We start from the raw sequence: 19,020 nt of genomic DNA, 5'->3' as shown, positions 1-19,020 counted from the left end.
GTGATTTTTAAAAAGTGCATTTTGCTGAGTGAAAGTATTAGTGCGCTAGACTTAGGAGTGTTTTTTCAAAGGCTATTTAAATATGCTGTCTTAACTGTAACAATCAAATTAGATTAGCCTTGCGACTAAACTTTCTAGGGTGGAAGATCTAAGGGACCAGAACTGGCTTGAGCTTTGGTAAATATTAGAGACACATATTTTAGTACCATGTGTGGTGAAGTTGGAAAATCAGCTCTGGCGGAACCACAGCATAGCCAAAAACATTGCAAAGGGCTGAAATGATCATACCTTTGATGTTAAGGCCTCCCAAGAATGCCTAAGTGAGCTTAACACGTGGAAGGTCACAACGAGCAGTGGGCTCTATCAGACATCTATTTTTATAGAGAAATGCACAGTGTCACCCAACCAGCAACTTTAAAGCTAGGGCTTTTAAACTGAATATCATCCATCTGTCCAATGCCTGGAATAAAGTCCTTGAGTTTTGTACGGCTAGGTCAACTCATTGATGCACATGCATTGTGGATTTTTTTTTTAATGTGTGTTTTCCCATGTCATTGCTAGTGTATGCCTAAGGGATTTCAGCATGTGGAAGGTCACAACGAACAGATGGCTTGCATTCTTTCGGCCTTCAATGGCGTGCCGGCCTGCAGAAGGTGTCCAAATGTGGACTTCAGCCAGAAATCGAAAAGTCGATCAATCGAAACTGCCAACACGGGCTGGTTGGTCTAGGCGTATGATTCTTGGTTAGGGTGCGAGAGGTCCGGGTTTCAAATCCCGGACAAGCCCCATTTCCTTACTTTAGATCCACAGGTGTCTGGCACCATTTATTAGTGGCCCTTTCTGAAAAGTGCTGGGCCCCTGACTTCTGTTTCTTTCAAATGTCCAGTAAAAAGGGGACTATAGGGAGGTGTGAAAAGGCTTGTTGGTCTAGAGGTATGATTCTCGCTTTGGGTGTGAGAGGTCCCGGGTTCAATTCCCGGACAAGCCCGCCTTCACCTCAAATCTCTGACTGATGTTAGAGCGAGGAAATTCTTTTAAGATTATGCTAAGTAGTGTCCAACTTCAGACAATACAAGAGTGCCCACTTCCTGTCCTGGTGATCTAAGCCAGAATTTGCTTGTTAGGTTTTAAGGAATTTACTTAGGTAACAATCACCTAAACCTGACGTCTGTTTTTACAGAGAAATGCACAGTGTCACCCAACCAGCAACTTTAAAGCTAGGGATTTCAAACTTAATGTCATCCATCTGTCCAATGCCTGGATTAAAGCCCTTGAGTTTTGTACGGCTAGGTCAACTCATTGATGCACATGCATTGTGGGGTTTTTTTTTTTAAGTGTGTTTTCCCATGTCATTGCCAGTGCGGTTTTCACAGGCTAAGCAACTCTTTGGGATCTATGAGACTAAGGCCTAGTTTACAGCCAGTGAGTTTGCTGGAGATAGGTTAAAGGGTTGGCACGGAGGCTTCGAGAGTGATTTTTAAAAAGTGCATTTTGCTGAGTGAAAGTATTAGTGCGCTAGACTTAGGAGTGTTTTTTCACAGGCTATTTAAATATGCTGTCTTAACTGTAACAATCAAATTAGATTAGCCTTGCGACTAAACTTTGAAGGCTGGAAGATCTAAGGGACCGGAACTGGCCTGAGCTTTGGTAAATATTAGAGACACATATTTTAGTACCATGTGTGGTGAAGTTGGAAAATCAGCTCTGGCATAACCACAGCATAGCCAAAAACATTGCAAAGGGCTGAAATGATCATACCTTTGATGTTAAGGCCTCCCAAGAATGCCTAAGTGAGCTTAACACGTGGAAGGTCACAACGAGCAGTGGGCTCTATCAGACATCTATTTTTATAGAGAAATGCACAGTGTCACCCAACCACGAACTTTAAAACTAGGGATTTCAAACTTAATGTCAACCATCTGTCCAATGTCTGGATTAAAGTCCTTGAGTTTTGTACGGCTAGGTCAACTCATTGATGCATATGCATTGTGGGGTTTTTTTTTTTTAAGTGTGTTTTGCCATGTCATTGCCAGTGTGGTTTTCACAGGCTAAGCAACTCAGTGGGCTCTATGAGTCTAAGACCTAGTTTATAGCCAGTGAGTTTGCTGGAGATAGGTTAAAGGGCTGGCGCGCCCCGGCTTCGACAGTGATTTTTAAAAAGTGCATTTTGCTGAGTCAAAGTATTAGTGCGCTAGACTTAGGAGTGTTTTTTCACAGGCTATTTAAATATGCTGTCTTAACTGTAACAATCAAATTATATTAGCCTTACGACTAAACTTTGTAGTGTGGAAAATCTAAGGGACCGTAAATTGCTTGAGCTTTGGTAAATATTAGAGACACATATTTTAGTACCATGTGTAGTGAAGTTGGAAAATCAGCTCTGGCGGAACCACAGAATAGCCAAAAACATTGCAAAGGGCTGAAATGATCATACCTTTGATGTTAAGGCCTCCCAAGAATGCCTAAGAGAGCTTAGCTTGTGGAAGGTCACAACGAGCAGTGGGCTCTATCAGACGTCTATTTTTACAGTGAAATGCACAGTGTCACCCAACCAGCAACTTTAAAGCTAGGGCTTTTAAACTGAATGTCATCCATCTGTCCAATGCCTGGATTAAAGCCCTTGAGTTTTGTACGGCTAGGTCAAGTCATTGATGCACATGCATTGTGGGTGTTTTTTTTTAAAGTGTGTTTTACCATGTCATTGCCAGTGTGGTTTTCACAGGCTAAGCAACTCAATGGGCTCTATGAGACTAAGGCCTAGGTTATAGCCAGTGAGTTTGCTGGAGATAGGTTAAAGGGTTGGCACGGAGGCTTCGAGAGTGATTTTTAAAAAGTGCATTTTGCTGAGTGAAAGTATTAGTGCGCTAGACTTAGGAGTGTTTTTTCAAAGGCTATTTAAATATGCTGTCTTAACTGTAACAATCAAATTAGATTAGCCTTGCGACTAAACTTTCTAGGGTGGAAGATCTAAGGGACCAGAACTGGCTTGAGCTTTGGTAAATATTAGAGACACATATTTTAGTACCATGTGTGGTGAAGTTGGAAAATCAGCTCTGGCGGAACCACAGCATAGCCAAAAACATTGCAAAGGGCTGAAATGATCATACCTTTGATGTTAAGGCCTCCCAAGAATGCCTAAGTGAGCTTAACACGTGGAAGGTCACAACGAGCAGTGGGCTCTATCAGATATCTATTTTTATAGAGAAATGCACAGTGTCACCCAACCAGCAACTTTAAAGCTAGGGCTTTTAAACTGAATATCATCCATCTGTCCAATGCCTGGAATAAAGTCCTTGAGTTTTGTACGGCTAGGTCAACTCATTGATGCACATGCATTGTGGATTTTTTTTTTAATGTGTGTTTTCCCATGTCATTGCTAGTGTATGCCTAAGGGATTTCAGCATGTGGAAGGTCACAACGAACAGATGGCTTGCATTCTTTCGGCCTTCAATGGCGTGCCGGCCTGCAGAAGGTGTCCAAATGTGGACTTCAGCCAGAAATCGAAAAGTCGATCAATCGAAACTGCCAACACGGGCTGGTTGGTCTAGGCGTATGATTCTTGGTTAGGGTGCGAGAGGTCCGGGTTTCAAATCCCGGACAAGCCCCATTTCCTTACTTTAGATCCACAGGTGTCTGGCACCATTTATTAGTGGCCCTTTCTGAAAAGTGCTGGGCCCCTGACTTCTGTTTCTTTCAAATGTCCAGTAAAAAGGGGACTATAGGGTGGTGTGAAAAGGCTTGTTGGTCTAGAGGTATGATTCTCGCTTTGGGTGTGAGAGGTCCCGGGTTCAATTCCCGGACAAGCCCGCCTTCACCTCAAATCTCTGACTGATGTTAGAGTGAGGAAACTTCTTTAAGATTATGCTAAGTAGTGTCCAACTTCAGACAATACAAGAGTGCCCACTTCCTGTCCTGGTGATCTAAGCCAGAATTTGCTTGTTAGGTTTTAAGGAATTTACTTAGGTAACAATCACCTAAACCTGACGTCTGTTTTTACAGAGAAATGCACAGTGTCACCCAACCAGCAACTTTAAAGCTAGGGATTTCAAACTTAATGTCATCCATCTGTCCAATGCCTGGATTAAAGTCCTTGATTTTTGTACGGCTAGGTCAACTCATTGATGCACATGTATTGTGGGTTGTTTTTTTTTAAAGTGTGATTTGCCATGTCATTGCCAGTGTGGTTTTCACAGGCTAAGCAACTCACTGGGCTCTATTAGACTAAGACCTAGTTTATAGCCAGTGAGTTTGCTGGAGAGAGGTTAAAGGGATGGCACGTAGGCTTCGAGAGTGATTTTTAAAAGGTGGATTTTGCTGAGTTAATGTATTAGTGCGCTAGACTTAGGAGTGTTTTTTCACAGGCAATATAAATATGCTGTCTTAACTGTAACAATCAACTTAGATTAGCCTTGTGACTAAACTTTGTAGTGTGGAAAATCTAAGGGACCTGAAATTGCTTGAGCTTTGGTAAATATTAGAGACACATATTTTAGTACCATGTGTAGTGAAGTTGGAAAATCAGCTCTGGCGGAACCACAGAATAGCCAAAAACATTGCAAAGGGCTGAAATGATCATACCTTTGATGTTAAGGCCTCCCAAGAATGCCTAAGAGAGCTTAGCTTGTGGAAGGTCACAACGAGCAGTGGGCTCTATCAGACGTCTATTTTTACAGTGAAATGCACAGTGTCACCCAACCAGCAACTTTAAAGCTAGGGCTTTTAAACTGAATGTCATCCATCTGTCCAATGCCTGGATTAAAGCCCTTGAGTTTTGTACGGCTAGGTCAAGTCATTGATGCACATGCATTGTGGGTGTTTTTTTTTAAAGTGTGTTTTACCATGTCATTGCCAGTGTGGTTTTCACAGGCTAAGCAACTCAATGGGCTCTATGAGACTAAGGCCTAGGTTATAGCCAGTGAGTTTGCTGGAGATAGGTTAAAGGGTTGGCACGGAGGCTTCGAGAGTGATTTTTAAAAAGTGCATTTTGCTGAGTGAAAGTATTAGTGCGCTAGACTTAGGAGTGTTTTTTCAAAGGCTATTTAAATATGCTGTCTTAACTGTAACAATCAAATTAGATTAGCCTTGCGACTAAACTTTCTAGGGTGGAAGATCTAAGGGACCAGAACTGGCTTGAGCTTTGGTAAATATTAGAGACACATATTTTAGTACCATGTGTGGTGAAGTTGGAAAATCAGCTCTGGCGGAACCACAGCATAGCCAAAAACATTGCAAAGGGCTGAAATGATCATACCTTTGATGTTAAGGCCTCCCAAGAATGCCTAAGTGAGCTTAACACGTGGAAGGTCACAACGAGCAGTGGGCTCTATCAGATATCTATTTTTATAGAGAAATGCACAGTGTCACCCAACCAGCAACTTTAAAGCTAGGGCTTTTAAACTGAATATCATCCATCTGTCCAATGCCTGGAATAAAGTCCTTGAGTTTTGTACGGCTAGGTCAACTCATTGATGCACATGCATTGTGGATTTTTTTTTTAATGTGTGTTTTCCCATGTCATTGCTAGTGTATGCCTAAGGGATTTCAGCATGTGGAAGGTCACAACGAACAGATGGCTTGCATTCTTTCGGCCTTCAATGGCGTGCCGGCCTGCAGAAGGTGTCCAAATGTGGACTTCAGCCAGAAATCGAAAAGTCGATCAATCGAAACTGCCAACACGGGCTGGTTGGTCTAGGCGTATGATTCTTGGTTAGGGTGCGAGAGGTCCGGGTTTCAAATCCCGGACAAGCCCCATTTCCTTACTTTAGATCCACAGGTGTCTGGCACCATTTATTAGTGGCCCTTTCTGAAAAGTGCTGGGCCCCTGACTTCTGTTTCTTTCAAATGTCCAGTAAAAAGGGGACTATAGGGTGGTGTGAAAAGGCTTGTTGGTCTAGAGGTATGATTCTCGCTTTGGGTGTGAGAGGTCCCGGGTTCAATTCCCGGACAAGCCCGCCTTCACCTCAAATCTCTGACTGATGTTAGAGCGAGGAAATTCTTTTAAGATTATGCTAAGTAGTGTCCAACTTCAGACAATACAAGAGTGCCCACTTCCTGTCCTGGTGATCTAAGCCAGAATTTGCTTGTTAGGTTTTAAGGAATTTACTTAGGTAACAATCACCTAAACCTGACGTCTGTTTTTACAGAGAAATGCACAGTGTCACCCAACCAGCAACTTTAAAGCTAGGGATTTCAAACTTAATGTCATCCATCTGTCCAATGCCTGGATTAAAGCCCTTGAGTTTTGTACGGCTAGGTCAACTCATTGATGCACATGCATTGTGGGGTTTTTTTTTTAAGTGTGTTGTCCCATGTCATTGCCAGTGCGGTTTTCACAGGCTAAGCAACTCATTGGGATCTATGAGACTAAGGCCTAGTTTACAGCCAGTGAGTTTGCTGGAGATAGGTTAAAGGGTTGGCACGGAGGCTTCGAGAGTGATTTTTAAAAAGTGCATTTTGCTGAGTGAAAGTATTAGTGCGCTAGACTTAGGAGTGTTTTTTCACAGGCTATTTAAATATGCTGTCTTAACTGTAACAATCAAATTAGATTAGCCTTGCGACTAAACTTTGAAGGCTGGAAGATCTAAGGGACCGGAACTGGCCTGAGCTTTGGTAAATATTAGAGACACATATTTTAGTACCATGTGTGGTGAAGTTGGAAAATCAGCTCTGGCATAACCACAGCATAGCCAAAAACATTGCAAAGGGCTGAAATGATCATACCTTTGATGTTAAGGCCTCCCAAGAATGCCTAAGTGAGCTTAACACGTGGAAGGTCACAACGAGCAGTGGGCTCTATCAGACATCTATTTTTATAGAGAAATGCACAGTGTCACCCAACCACGAACTTTAAAACTAGGGATTTCAAACTTAATGTCAACCATCTGTCCAATGTCTGGATTAAAGTCCTTGAGTTTTGTACGGCTAGGTCAACTCATTGATGCATATGCATTGTGGGGTTTTTTTTTTTAAGTGTGTTTTGCCATGTCATTGCCAGTGTGGTTTTCACAGGCTAAGCAACTCAGTGGGCTCTATGAGTCTAAGACCTAGTTGATAGCCAGTGAGTTTGCTGGAGATAGGTTAAAGGGCTGGCGCGCCCCGGCATCGACAGTGATTTTTAAAAAGTGCATTTTGCTGAGTCAAAGTATTAGTGTGCTAGACTTAGGAGTGTTTTTTCACAGGCTATTTAAATATGCTGTCTTAACTGTAACAATCAAATTATATTAGCCTTACGACTAAACTTTGTAGTGTGGAAAATCTAAGGGACCGTAAATTGCTTGAGCTTTGGTAAATATTAGAGACACATATTTTAGTACCATGTGTAGTGAAGTTGGAAAATCAGTTCTGGCGGAACCACAGAATAGCCAAAAACATTGCAAAGGGCTGAAATGATCATACCTTTGATGTTAAGGCCTCCCAAGAATGCCTAAGAGAGCTTAGCTTGTGGAAGGTCACAACGAGCAGTGGGCTCTATCAGACGTCTATTTTTACAGTGAAATGCACAGTGTCACCCAACCAGCAACTTTAAAGCTAGGGCTTTTAAACTGAATGTCATCCATCTGTCCAATGCCTGGATTAAAGCCCTTGAGTTTTGTACGGCTAGGTCAAGTCATTGATGCACATGCATTGTGGGTGTTTTTTTTTAAAGTGTGTTTTACCATGTCATTGCCAGTGTGGTTTTCACAGGCTAAGCAACTCAATGGGCTCTATGAGACTAAGGCCTAGGTTATAGCCAGTGAGTTTGCTGGAGATAGGTTAAAGGGTTGGCACGGAGGCTTCGAGAGTGATTTTTAAAAAGTGCATTTTGCTGAGTGAAAGTATTAGTGCGCTAGACTTAGGAGTGTTTTTTCAAAGGCTATTTAAATATGCTGTCTTAACTGTAACAATCAAATTAGATTAGCCTTGCGACTAAACTTTCTAGGGTGGAAGATCTAAGGGACCAGAACTGGCTTGAGCTTTGGTAAATATTAGAGACACATATTTTAGTACCATGTGTGGTGAAGTTGGAAAATCAGCTCTGGCGGAACCACAGCATAGCCAAAAACATTGCAAAGGGCTGAAATGATCATACCTTTGATGTTAAGGCCTCCCAAGAATGCCTAAGTGAGCTTAACACGTGGAAGGTCACAACGAGCAGTGGGCTCTATCAGACATCTATTTTTATAGAGAAATGCACAGTGTCACCCAACCAGCAACTTTAAAGCTAGGGCTTTTAAACTGAATATCATCCATCTGTCCAATGCCTGGAATAAAGTCCTTGAGTTTTGTACGGCTAGGTCAACTCATTGATGCACATGCATTGTGGATTTTTTTTTTAATGTGTGTTTTCCCATGTCATTGCTAGTGTATGCCTAAGGGATTTCAGCATGTGGGAGGTCACAACGAACAGATGGCTTGCATTCTTTCGGCCTTCAATGGCGTGCCGGCCTGCAGAAGGTGTCCAAATGTGGACTTCAGCCAGAAATCGAAAAGTCGATCAATCGAAACTGCCAACACGGGCTGGTTGGTCTAGGCGTATGATTCTTGGTTAGGGTGCGAGAGGTCCGGGTTTCAAATCCCGGACAAGCCCCATTTCCTTACTTTAGATCCACAGGTGTCTGGCACCATTTATTAGTGGCCCTTTCTGAAAAGTGCTGGGCCCCTGACTTCTGTTTCTTTCAAATGTCCAGTAAAAAGGGGACTATAGGGAGGTGTGAAAAGGCTTGTTGGTCTAGAGGTATGATTCTCGCTTTGGGTGTGAGAGGTCCCGGGTTCAATTCCCGGACAAGCCCGCCTTCACCTCAAATCTCTGACTGATGTTAGAGCGAGGAAATTCTTTTAAGATTATGCTAAGTAGTGTCCAACTTCAGACAATACAAGAGTGCCCACTTCCTGTCCTGGTGATCTAAGCCAGAATTTGCTTGTTAGGTTTTAAGGAATTTACTTAGGTAACAATCACCTAAACCTGACGTCTGTTTTTACAGAGAAATGCACAGTGTCACCCAACCAGCAACTTTAAAGCTAGGGATTTCAAACTTAATGTCATCCATCTGTCCAATGCCTGGATTAAAGCCCTTGAGTTTTGTACGGCTAGGTCAACTCATTGATGCACATGCATTGTGGGGTTTTTTTTTTAAGTGTGTTGTCCCATGTCATTGCCAGTGCGGTTTTCACAGGCTAAGCAACTCTTTGGGATCTATGAGACTAAGGCCTAGTTTACAGCCAGTGAGTTTGCTGGAGATAGGTTAAAGGGTTGGCACGGAGGCTTCGAGAGTGATTTTTAAAAAGTGCATTTTGCTGAGTGAAAGTATTAGTGCGCTAGACTTAGGAGTGTTTTTTCACAGGCTATTTAAATATGCTGTCTTAACTGTAACAATCAAATTAGATTAGCCTTGCGACTAAACTTTGTAAGGTGGAAAATCTAAGGGACCGGAAATGGCTTGAGCTTCGGTAAATATTAGAGACACATATTTTAGTACCATGTGTGGTGAAGTTGGAAAATCAGCTCTGGCAGAACCACAGCATAGCCAAAAACATTGCAAAGGGCTGAAATGATCATACCTTTGATGTTAAGGCCTCCCAAGAATGCCTAAGTGAGCTTAACATGTGGAAGGTCACAACGAGCAGTGGGCTCTATCAGACATCTATTTTTATAGAGAAATGCACAGTGTCACCCAACCAGCAACTTTAAAGCTAGGGCTTTCAAACTTAATGTCATCCATCTGTCCAATGCCTGGATTAAAGTCCTTGAGTTTTGTACGGCTAGGTCAACTCATTGATGCACATGCATTGTGGGTTTTTTTTTTTAAGTGTGTTTTGCCATGTCATTGCCAGTGTGGTTTTCACAGGCTAAGCAACTCAGTGGGCTCTATGAGACTAAGGCCTAGTTTATAGCCAGTGAGTTTGCTGGAGATAGGTTAAAGGGTTGGCACGGAGGCTTCGAGAGTGATTTTTAAAAAGTGAATTTTGCTGAGTCAAAGTATTAGTGCGCTAGACTTAGGAGTGTTTTTTCACAGGCTATTTAAATATGCTGTCTTAACTGTAACAATCAAATTAGATTAGCCTTGCGACTAAACTTTGTAGTGTGGAAAATCTAAGGGACCGGAAATGGCTTGAGCTTCGGTAAATATTAGAGACACATATTTTAGTACCATGTGTGGTGAAGTTGGAAAATCAGCTCTGGCGGAACCACAGCATAGCCAAAAACATTGCAAAGGGCTGAAATGATCATACCTTTGATGTTAAGGCCTCCCAAGAATGCCTAAGAGAGCTTAGCATGTGGAAGGTCACAACGAGCAGTGGGCTCTATCAGACGTCTATTTTTACAGTGAAATGCACAGTGTCACCCAACCAGCAACTTTAAAGCTAGGGCTTTTAAACTGAATGTCATCCATCTGTCCAATGCCTGGATTAAAGCCCTTGAGTTTTGTACGGCTAGGTCAAGTCATTGATGCACATGCATTGTGGGTTTTTTTTTTTAAAGTGTGTTTTGCCATGTCATTGCCAGTGTGGTTTTCACAGGCTAAGCAACTCACTGGGCTCTATGAGACTAAGGCCTAGTTTATAGCCAGTGAGTTTGCTGGAGATAGGTTAAAGGGTTGGCACGGAGGCTTCGAGAGTGATTTTTAAAAAGTGAATTTTGCTGAGTCAAAGTATTAGTGCACTAGACTTAGGAGTGTTTTTTCACAGGCTATTTAAATATGCTGTCTTAACTGTAACAATCAAATTAGATTAGCCTTGCGACTAACCTTTGTATGGTGGAAGATCTAAGGGACCGGAACTGGCTTGAGCTTCGGTAAATATTAGAGACACATATTTTAGTACCATGTGTGGTGAAGTTGGAAAATCAGCTCTGGCGGAACCACAGCATAGCCAAAAACATTGCAAAGGGCTGAAATGATCATACCTTTGATGTTAAGGCCTCCCAAGAATGCCTAAGTGAGCTTAACATGTGGAAGGTCACAACGAGCAGTGGGCTCTATCAGACATCTATTTTTATAGAGAAATGCACAGTGTCACCCAACCAGCAACTTTAAAGCTAGGGCTTTCAAACTTAATGTCATCCATCTGTCCAATGCCTGGATTAAAGTCCTTGATTTTTGTACGGCTAGGTCAACTCATTGATGCACATGCATTGTGGGGTTTTTTTTTAAAGTGTGTTTTGCCATGTCATTGCCAGTGTGGTTTTCACAGGCTAAGCAACTCACTGGGCTCTATGAGACTAAGGCCTAGTTTATACCCAGTGAGCTTGCTGGAGATAGGTTAAAGGGTTGGCACAGAGGCTTCGAGAGTGATTTTTAAAAAGTGAATTTTGCTGAGTCAAAGTATTAGTGCACTAGGCTTAAGAGTGTTTTTTCACAGGCTATTTAAATATGCTGTCTTAACTGTAACAATCAAATTAGATTAGCCTTGTGACTAAACTTTGTAGGGTGGAAAATCTAAGGGACCGGAAATGGCTTGAGCGTCGGTAAATATTAGAGACACATATTTTAGTACCATGTGTGGTGAAGTTGGAAAATCAGCTCTGGCGGAACCACAGCATAGCCAAAAACATTGCAAAGGGCTGAAATGATCATACCTTTGATGTTAAGACCTCCCAAGAATGCCTAAGAGAGCTTAGCATGTGGAAGGTCACAACGAGCAGTGGGCTCTATCAGACATCTATTTTTACAGTGAAATGCACAGTGTCACCCAACCAGCAACTTTAAAGCTAGGGCTTTTAAAGTGAATGTCATCCATCTGTCCAATGCCTGGATTAAAGCCCTTGAGTTTTGTATGGCTAGGTCAAGTCATTGATGCACATGCATTGTGGGTTTTTTTTTTTAAAGTGTGTTTTGCCATGTCATTGCCAGTGTGGTTTTCACAGGCTAAGCAACTCAGTGGGATCTATGAGACTAAGGCCTAGTTTATAGCCAGTGAGTTTGCTGGAGATAGGTTAAAGGGTTGGCACGGAGGCTTCGAGAGTGATTTTTAAAAAGTGCATTTTGCTGAGTCAAAGTATTAGTGCTCTAGACTTAGGAGTGTTTTTTCACAGGCTATTTAAATATGCTGTCTTAACTGTAACAATCAAATTAGATTAGCCTTGCGACTAACCTTTGTATGGTGGAAGATCTAAGGGACCGGAACTGGCTTGAGCTTCGGTAAATATTAGAGACACATATTTTAGTACCATGTGTGGTGAAGTTGGAAAATCAGCTCTGGCGGAACCACAGCATAGCCAAAAACATTGCAAAGGGCTGAAATGATCATACCTTTGATGTTAAGGCCTCCCAAGAATGCCTAAGTGAGCTTAACATGTGGAAGGTCACAACGAGCAGTGGGCTCTATCAGACAGTCTATTTTTATAGAGAAATGCACAGTGTCACCCAACCAGCAACTTTAAAGCTAGGGCTTTCAAACTTAATGTCATCCATCTGTCCAATGCCTGGATTAAAGTCCTTGATTTTGTACGGCTAGGTCAACTCATTGATGCACATGCATTGTGGGGTTTTTTTTTAAAGTGTGTTTTGCCATGTCATTGCCAGTGTGGTTTTCACAGGCTAAGCAACTCACTGGGCTCTATGAGACTAAGGCCTAGTTTATTCCCAGTGAGCTTGCTGGAGATAGGTTAAAGGGTTGGCACGGAGGCTTCGAGAGTGATTTTTAAAAAGTGAATTTTGCTGAGTCAAAGTATTAGTGCGCTGGATTTAGGAGTGTTTTTTCACAGGCTATTTAAATATGCTGTCTTAACTGTAACAATCAAATTAGATTAGCCTTGTGACTAAACTTTGTAAGGTGGAAAATCTAAGGGACCGGAAATGGCTTGAGCTTCGGTAAATATTAGAGACACATATTTTAGTACCATGTGTGGTGAAGTTGGAAAATCAGCTCTGGCGGAACCACAGCATAGCCAAAAACATTGCAAAGGGCTGAAATGATCATACCTTTGATGTTAAGGCCTCCCAAGAATGCCTAAGAGAGCTTAGCATGTGGAAGGTCACAACAAGCAGTGGGCTCTATCAGACGTCTATTTTTACAGTGAAATGCACAGTGTCACCCAACCAGCAACTTTAAAGCTAGGGCTTTTAAACTGAATGTCATCCATCTGTCCAATGCCTGGATTAAAGCCCTTGAGTTTTGTACGGCTAGGTCAAGTCATTGATGCACATGCATTGTGGGTTTTTTTTTTTTAAGTGTGTTTTGCCATGTCATTGCCAGTGTGGTTTTCACAGGCTAAGCAACTCAGTGGGATCTATGAGACTAAGGCCTAGTTTATAGCCAGTGAGTTTGCTGGAGATAGGTTAAAGGGTTGGCACGGAGGCTTCGAGAGTGATTTTTAAAAAGTGAATTTTGCTGAGTCAAAGGATTAGTGCACTAGACTTAGGAGTGTTTTTTCACAGGCTATTTAAATATGCTGTCTTAACTGTAACAATCAAATTAGATTAGCCTTGCGACTAACCTTTGTATGGTGGAAGATCTAAGGGACCGGAAATGGCTTGAGCTTCGGTAAATATTAGAGACACATATTTTAGTACCATGTGTGGTGAAGTTGGAAAATCAGCTCTGGCGGAACCACAGCATAGCCAAAAACATTGCAAAGGGCTGAAATGATCATACCTTTGATGTTAAGGCCTCCCAAGAATGCCTAAGAGAGCTTAGCATGTGGAAGGTCACAACGAGCAGTGGGCTCTATCAGACATCTATTTTTATAGAGAAATGCACAGTGTCACCCAACCAGCAACTTTAAAGCTAGGGCTTTCAAACTTAATGTCATCCATCTGTCCAATGCCTGGATTAAAGTCCTTGATTTTTGTACGGCTAGGTCAACTCATCGATGCACATGCATTGTGGGGGGGTTTTTTAAAGTGTGTTTTGCCATGTCATTGCCAGTGTGGTTTTCACAGGCTAAGCAACTCACTGGACTCTATGAGACTAAGGCCTAGTTTATTCCCAGTGAGCTTGCTGGAGATAGGTTAAAGGGTTGGCACGGAGGCTTCGAGAGTGATTTTTAAAAAGTGAATTTTGCTGAGTCAAAGTATTAGTGCGCTGGACTTAGGAGTGTTTTTTCACAGGCTATTTAAATATTCTGTCTTAACTGTAACAATCAAATTAGATTAGCCTTGTGACTAAACTTTGTAAGGTGGAAAATCTAAGGGACCGGAAATGGCTTGAGCTTCGTTAAATATTAGAGACACATATTTTAGTACCATGTGTGGTGAAGTTGGAAAATCAGCTCTGGCGGAACCACAGCATAGCCAAAAACATTGCAAAGGGCTGAAATGATCATACCTTTGATGTTAAGGCCTCCCAAGAATGCCTAAGAGAGCTTAGCATGTGGAAGGTCACAACAAGCAGTGGGCTCTATCAGACGTCTATTTTTACAGTGAAATGCACAGTGTCACCCAACCAGCAACTTTAAAGCTAGGGCTTTTAAACTGAATGTCATCCATCTGTCCAATGCCTGGATTAAAGCCCTTGAGTTTTGTACGGCTAGGTCAAGTCATTGATGCACATGCATTGTGGGTTTTTTTTTTTTAAGTGTGTTTTGCCATGTCATTGCCAGTGTGGTTTTCACAGGCTAAGCAACTCAGTGGGATCTATGAGACTAAGGCCTAGTTTATAGCCAGTGAGTTTGCTGGAGATAGGTTAAAGGGTTGGCACGGAGGCTTCGAGAGTGATTTTTAAAAAGTGAATTTTGCTGAGTCAAAGTATTAGTGCGCTAGACTTAGGAGTGTTTTTTCACAGGCTATTTAAATATGCTGTCTTAACTGTAACAATCAAATTAGATTAGCCTTGCGACTAACCTTTGTATGGTGGAAGATCTAAGGGACCGGAACTGGCTTGAGCTTTGGTAAATATTAGAGACACATATTTTAGTACCATGTGTGGTGAAGTTGGAAAATCAGCTCTGGCCGAACCACAGCATAGCCAAAAACGTTGCAAAGGGCTGAAATGATCATACCTTTGATGTTACGACCTCTCAAGAATGCCTAAGAGAGCTTAGCATGTGGAAGGTCACAACGAGCAGTGGGCTCTATCAGACGTCTATTTTTACAGTGAAATGCACAGTGTCACCCAACCAGCAACTTTAAAGCTAGGACTTTCAAACTTAATGTCATCCATCTGTCCAATGCCTGGATTAAAGTCCTTGATTTTTGTATGACTAGGTCAACTCATTGAAGCACATGCATTGTGGGGTTTTTTTTTTTTTATTGTGTTTTGCCATGTCATTGCCATTGTGGTTTTCACAGGTTAAGCAACTCATTGGGCTCTATGAGACTAAGGCCTAGTTTATAGCTAGTGAGTTTGCTGGAGATAGGTTAAAGGGTTGGCACGGAGGCTTCGAGAGTGATTTTTAAAAAGTGAATTTTGCTGAGTCAAAGTATTAGTGCGCTAGACTTAGGAGTGTTTTTTCACAGGCTATTTAAATATGCTGTCTTAACTGTAACAATCAAATTAGATTAGCCTTGCGACTAAACTTTGTAGGGTGGAAAATCTAAGGGACCGGAAATGGCTTGAGCTTCGGTAAATATTAGAGACACATATTTTAGTACCATGTGTGGTGAAGTTGGAAAATCAGCTCTGGCGGAACCACAGCATAGCCAAAAACATTGCAAAGGGCTGAAATGATCATACCTTTGATGTTAAGGCCTCCCAAGAATGCCTAAGTGAGCTTAACATGTGGAAGGTCACAACAAGCAGTGGGCTCTATCAGACATCTATTTTTATAGAGAAATGCACAGTGTCACCCAACCAGCAACTTTAAAGCTAGGGCTTTCAAACTTAATGTCATCCATCTGTCCAATGCCTGGATTAAAGTCCTTGATTTTTGTATGGCTAGGTCAACTCATTGATGCACATGCATTGTGGGTTTTTTTTTTTTTAAGTGTGTTTTGCCATGTCATTGCCAGTGTGGTTTTCACAGGCTAAGCAACTCAGTGGGCTCTATGAGACTAAGGCTTATTTCATAGCCAGTGAGTTTGCTGGAGATAGGTTAAAGGGTTGGCATGCAGGCTTCGAGAGTGATTTTTAAAAAGTGCATTTTGCTGAGTCAAAGGATTAGTGCGCTAGACTTAAGAGTGTTTTTTCACAGGCTATTTAAATATGCTGTCTTAACTGTAACAATCAAATTAGATTAGCCTTGCGACTAAGCTTTGTATGGAGGAAGATCTAAGGGACGGGAACTGGCTTGAGCTTTGGTAAATATTAGAGACACATATTTTAGTACCATGTGTGGTGAAGTTGGAAAATCAACTCTGCAGGAACAACAGCATAGCCAAAAACGTTGCAAAGGGCTGAGATGATCATACCTTTGATGTTAAGGCCTCTCAAGAATGCCTAAGAGAGCTTAACACGTGGAAGCTCACAACAATCAGTGGGCTCTAAGAGACATCTATTTTTAAAGAGCAATGCACAGTGTCACCCAACCAGCAACTTTAAAGCTAGGGCTTTCAAACTTAATGTCATCCATCTGTCCAATGCCTGGATTAAAGTCCTTGATTTTTGTATGGCTAGGTCAACTCATTGATGCACATGCATTGTGGGGTTTTTTTTTTAAAGTGTGTTTTGCCATGTCATTGCCATTGTGGTTTTCACAGGCTAAGCAACTCACTGGGCTCTATGAGACTAAGGCCTAGTTTATAGCCAGTGAGTTTGCTGGAGAGAGGTTAAAGGGATGGTATGCAGGCTTCAAGAGTGATTTTTAAAAAGTGCATTTTGCTGAGTCAAAGGATTAGTGCGCTAGACTTAGGAGTGTTTTTTCACAGGCTATTTAAATATGCTGTCTTAACTGTAACAATCAAATTAGATTAGCCTTGTGACTAACCTTTGTATGGTGGAAGATCTAAGGGACCGGAACTGGCTTGAGCTTTGGTAAATATTAGAGACACATATTTTAGTACCATGTGTGGTGAAGTTGGAAAATCAGCTTTGGTGGAGCCACAGCATAGCCAAAAACATTGCAAAGGGCTGAAATGATCATACCTTTGATGTTAAGGCCTCTCAAGAATGCCTAAGTGAGCTTAACATGTGGAAGGTCACAACGAGCAGTGGGCTCTATCAGACATCTATTTTTACAGAGAAATGCACAGTGTCACCCAACCAGCAACTTTAAAGCTAGGGCTTTCAAACTTAATGTCATCCATCTGTCCAATGCCTGGATTAAAGTCCTTGATTTTTGTATGACTAGGTCAACTCATTGATGCACATGCATTGTGTTGTTTTTTTTTAAGTGTGTTTTGCCATGTCATTGCCAGTGTGGTTTTCACAGGCTAAGCAACTCAGTGGGATCTATGAGACTAAGGCCTAGTTTATAGCCAGTGAGTTTGCTGGAGATAGGTTAAAGGGTTGGCATGCAGGCTTCGAAAGTGATTTTTAAATAGTGCATTTTGCTGAGTCAAAGTTTTAGTGCGCTAGACTTAGGAGTGTTTTTTCACAGGCTATTTAAATATGCTGTCTTAACTGTAACAATCAAATTAGATTAGCCTTGCGACTAAACTTTGTAGGGTGGAAGATCTAAGGGACCGGAACTGGCTTGAGCTTTGGTTAATATTAGAGACACATATTTTAGTACCATGTGTGGTGAAGTTGGAAAATCAGCTCTGGCGGAACCACAGCATAGCCAAAAACATTGCAAAGGGCTGAAATGATCATACCTTTGATGTTAAGGCCTCTCAAGAATGCCTAAGAGAGCTTAGCATGTGGAAGGTCACAACGAGCAGTGGGCTCTATCAGACGTCTATTTTTACAGTGAAATGCACAGTGTCACCCAACCAGCAACTTTAAAGCTAGGGCTTTCAAACTGAATGTCATCCATCTGTCCAATGCCTGGATTAAAGTCCTTGATTTTTGTAAGGCTAGGTCAAATCATTGATGCACATGCATTGTGGGTTTTTTTTTTTTAAAGTGTGTTTTGCCATGTCATTGCCAGTGTGGTTTTCACAGGCTAAGCAACTCACTGGGCTCTATGAGACTAAGGCCTAGTTTATAGCCAATGAGTTTGCTGGAGATAGGTTAAAGGGTTGGCACGGAGGCTTCGAGAGTGATTTTTAAAAAGTGAATTTTGCTGAGTCAAAGTATTAGTGCGCTAGACTTAGGAGTGTTTTTTCACAGGCTATTTAAATATGCTGTCTTAACTGTAACAATCAAATTAGATTAGCCTTGCGACTAAACTTTGTATGGTGGAAGATCTAAGGGACCGGAACTGGCTTGAGCTTTGGTAAATATTAGAGACACATATTTTAGTACCATGTGTGGTGAAGTTGGAAAATCAGCTCTGGCCGAACCACAGCATAGCCAAAAACATTGCAAAGGGCTGAAATGATCATACCTTTGATGTTAAGGCCTCCCAAGAATGCCTAAGTGAGCTTAACATGTGGAAGGTCACAACAAGCAGTGGGCTCTATCAGACATCTATTTTTATAGAGAAATGCACAGTGTCACCCAACCAGCAACTTTAAAGCTAGGGCTTTCAAACTTAATGTCATCCATCTGTCCAATGCCTGGATTAAATCCCTTGAGTTTTGTACGGCTAGGTCAAGTCATTGATGCACATGCATTGTGGGGTTTTTTTTTAAAGTGTGTTTTGCCATGTCATTGCCAGTGTGGTTTTCACAGGCTAAGCAACTCAGTGGGCTCTATGAGACTAAGGCCTAGTTTATAGCCAGTGAGCTTGCTGGAGAGAGGTTAAAGGGATGGCATGCAGGCTTCAAGAGTGATTTTTAAAAAGTCAATTTTGCTGAGTCAAAGTATTAGTGCGCTAGACTTAGGAGTGTTTTTTCACAGGCTATTTAAATATGCTGTCTTAACTGTAACAATCAAATTAGATTAGCCTTGCGACTAAACTTTGTAGGGTGGAAGATTTAAGAGACCAGAACTGGCTTGAGCTTTGGTAAATATTAGAGACACATATTTTAGCACCATGTGTGGTGAAGTTGGAAAATCAGCTCTGGCGGAACCACAGCATAGCCAAAAACATTGCAAAGCGCTGAAATGATCATCCGCCAGAGCTGTTTTCCAACTTCCCCACACCTGGTACTAAAATATGTGTCTCAAGAATTTACCAAT

The 19,020-nt window shown here is 41.8% G+C and overlaps 4 non-coding genes across 4 annotated transcripts; all 4 read left to right on the top strand.

Annotated features, from left to right (window-relative positions):
• The first annotated feature begins 916 nt into the window (after positions 1-916).
• Positions 917-988, top strand: trnap-ugg. Its single transcript has one exon. It is a non-coding gene; the product is annotated as a tRNA-Pro (tRNA).
• Positions 989-3,735: 2,747 nt separating this feature from the next.
• On the top strand, positions 3,736-3,807 carry trnap-ugg. Its single transcript has one exon. It is a non-coding gene; the product is annotated as a tRNA-Pro (tRNA).
• Positions 3,808-5,879: 2,072 nt separating this feature from the next.
• trnap-ugg lies at positions 5,880-5,951 on the top strand. Its single transcript has one exon. It is a non-coding gene; the product is annotated as a tRNA-Pro (tRNA).
• A 2,745-nt stretch (positions 5,952-8,696) lies between these two features.
• Positions 8,697-8,768, top strand: trnap-ugg. Its single transcript has one exon. It is a non-coding gene; the product is annotated as a tRNA-Pro (tRNA).
• The last annotated feature ends 10,252 nt before the right edge of the window (positions 8,769-19,020 follow it).

Source organism: Electrophorus electricus, chromosome 21 (assembly GCF_013358815.1).
Source record: "Electrophorus electricus isolate fEleEle1 chromosome 21, fEleEle1.pri, whole genome shotgun sequence".
In the NCBI taxonomy this organism is placed as follows: Eukaryota; Metazoa; Chordata; class Actinopteri; order Gymnotiformes; family Gymnotidae; genus Electrophorus; species Electrophorus electricus.
Note: the sequence above shows the minus strand (reverse complement) of the source record. Positions and strands in the feature narration are given on the sequence as shown.